Source organism: Octopus bimaculoides, chromosome 16 (assembly GCF_001194135.2).
Source record: "Octopus bimaculoides isolate UCB-OBI-ISO-001 chromosome 16, ASM119413v2, whole genome shotgun sequence".
Lineage (NCBI taxonomy): Eukaryota > Metazoa > Mollusca > Cephalopoda > Octopoda > Octopodidae > Octopus > Octopus bimaculoides.
This window is the reverse complement of record NC_068996.1, coordinates 29,918,169-29,921,268: the sequence shown is the minus strand read 5'-3', so window position 1 is coordinate 29,921,268 and position 3,100 is coordinate 29,918,169. Positions and strand designations below refer to the sequence as shown.

General features: G+C 31.9%; 1 protein-coding gene across 4 annotated transcripts in view; it reads left to right on the top strand.

Moving 5' to 3' along the window:
• The window catches only part of LOC106867789 (nuclear pore complex protein Nup98-Nup96), a 114,383-nt gene that overhangs the window by 5,123 nt on the left and 106,160 nt on the right, over positions 1-3,100 (top strand). The window contains exon 1 of one of the 4 annotated variants that reach the window (XM_052973669.1): positions 2,130-2,148. The exons of the other annotated variants lie outside the window; for them this stretch is intronic. The gene's annotated coding sequence lies outside the window, so the exon portion shown is untranslated. Of the gene's footprint in view, positions 1-2,129; positions 2,149-3,100 lie in introns of those variants that run through there. 4 annotated transcript variants of the gene reach the window in all.

Below are 3,100 nucleotides of genomic sequence, written 5' to 3'. Positions count from 1 at the left end.
CCCCCCCCCCTCACATCTCTTAAATATAACATTTAAAGTAATTAACTGAATAAATAGACGGATAAGTGTTTTAAAGGACTGAATGACTGATTAGTTCATTAAGTGACTCAACACTATTAGAGTCTTGCATGTGATGTATTTTGTCAGATGAAATAGATTTTAAACAGAATTTTAGCGATAAATAACAATTTAGTAATAGGTAGGTATAGATAAAAGAGGATATATATTGAGTTGGTTCATTAATTTAATAACTAAACACTGTTGCATGGGGCATTGCAATTAATGTATTATATCAGAGAATGCATTTGAAATAACAACTTAGTGAAGTAACTTGTACGGTCACTTTTGGTCTTTTGTCCCTTATTTGAATTTGGTCCGAATAACTTCCAACATATAATTTTAACCCTATATTATCCATATGGTTTAGTAAATATACAAATGATTCCCCTAATTAGACTGATACATGTGTTATTATATACTGCTTTTTTATGTAATAAATGTGTAATAACTTATCTTTCATATGCAGCCTATTAAAACCCCTTAGTAATATCACTTTAACCTAAAATACTAATATTTATATATATATATATATATATATATATATACTCTCTGAGTGGTTGGCGTTAGGAAGGGCATCCAGCTGTAGAAACTCTGCCAAATTTAGATTGGAGCCTGGTGTTGCCATCCGGTTTCACCAGTCCTCAGTCAAATTGTCCAACCCATGCTAGCATGGAAAGCGGACGTTAAACGATGATGATGATGATAAATTCATCCACACTTCACTTATGTATTGCGTAATTTAACAAAACTTAATTTAATATAATATAATAGAGTCAAGTCCCTATATTAATTTCTTTATTGACTTTTACTATCCTACCTACTAATAGTTAATCTTAGATTATTTGTTTTTATTTGTATACATTTATATATTTTTGCTTACTTTATTGTTTATGTTATCTGTTATCCATTAACCGACCACAACAAATTCATGGCCTTTCAAAACAACAGATGACCAATTAGATTATGGGACTGACCATAACCCCCTCCCCACTTCCCACACGTTTCAGCAACTTGGTAAACAAAAAGTAATGGAAAATAATAAAGTATCTTGATTAATACTCGGAAATTTATTACTTTTAGTACTGACTAATATCACAGGTATTAATATAAACTCTAACCCACTTAGTGTGGAGCTTTATCTCAAGCCCTCAATAGAAAATGTATTGCATGTTTATATGCATGTATATATTTATATGCATGTGTATAATTATTATGATTTGTTGGCACTCCTGCTCGTGAAATTAATGAGCAAGTGGCTGAGCACTCCACAGACATGTGTACCCTTAACGTAGTTCTCGGGGATATTCAGCATGACACAGTGTGACAAGGCTGATCCTTTGAATTACAGGCACAAAAGAAACAGGAAGGAAGAGTGAGAGAAAGTTGTGGTGGAAGAGTACAGCAAGGTTCACCACCATCCCCTGCCGGAGCCTCGTGGAGCTTTAGGTGTTTTCGCTCAATAAACACTCACAACGCCCGGTCTGGGAATCAAAACCGCGATCCTATGACCGCGAGTCTGCTGCCCTAGCCACTGGGCCATTGCGCCTCCACGTTATTATGATTATATAAAAAGAAAAATACGAACTACTACAGTAATCCTCCCTTCTCAACACATGAAATATGTATGTGCTTATAGGTATGTTTGTATGTAAATATATATATATGCGTGTGTGTATGTATATATATATATATCCTCATTTATACACCTTTTCATTCCTACAGAACTACAATAATCTTAAGATCGATTGATTATTTAAATTCCACTATTATTTTCTCTTTTGGTAATTTTCTCTTTCCTCTGCTTATACTTTATCTAATAAGTATAATATAATACACCTAATAATATAATTGATTCCGTTGTATGCATATACATATAATATATAAATGTATAGATATGTATTTATGTATATGTAAATGCGTGTATATATGTATGTATTTATATTTATAACTTCAACTTATGAACTTTCTAAACTCTCTGACGAAGCCCAGAGGCACAACCAAGTACCTTAATCTTATCTACCAAATACTTCAGCTCACTGAAGGGATGGAAGTAAAGTGGGGTACTATGACCTCTTGGCTGAAACAGCTGTAAGAAACTATTCTACTTTCTATGTTCTACGTTATATATTTTAATAATTACTGGTATTTTTATATATGTAAAGCATAATATGTTACACATGTATGTATATTATAATTGTTTTTTAAAAAATAAATAGACATAATATAATGTCTAAAGGTTGATGAATACCACCTCTCCATTTTCTTATTACTGTATAAATTAAGGGTAAAACAACTTTTTACCCTCACCTATTTATTACATTCAGTAGTGTAATTGCCATGCAATAAAAAAACGCTTGTGTATTAATAATTGGGTATTCTACCAGCAGTATATTGGATAGATATTATCCCTTGGTTGGTTGGATTCACAACCTCTCTCTTGGAATTATATATGTGTGTATGTATATATATATATATATATATATATATACGATGTATGTATATAGCACAGGAGTGGCTGTGTGGTAAGTAGCTTGCTTACCAACCACATGGTTCCGGATTTGGTCCCACTGTGTGGCACCTTGGACAAGTGTTTTCTATAGTTTGGTTTGAAACAAAGCGCTTGATTAGCTTAATATCTTAGCAATCCCGGGCAACGCCAGGCTATGCTGCTAGTAGATATATATATATATTTGTTTTATTATATACACACACATATATATATAATAATATAAATAATATATAGAAATATGCATATATCCATACATATATGTACATACCTACATATATATGTATATACATATGCACATATGAGTACAGGACATCAGAAAACGACATCGAAATGCGGAGTAGATGAAACAGGGACGTCTCGTTTTGTTGTTCGAAAAAAAAAGTTTGTTTTCTATATTTTTGCTTTTATGTTTTCGTTTCTCATTGTGTTCAACGTTTTTTTGATGTCCTGTACCTATATGTGCATGTATATATACATATATATGTCGGTATGTACATATATGTATGGATATATGCATATATTTATATATTA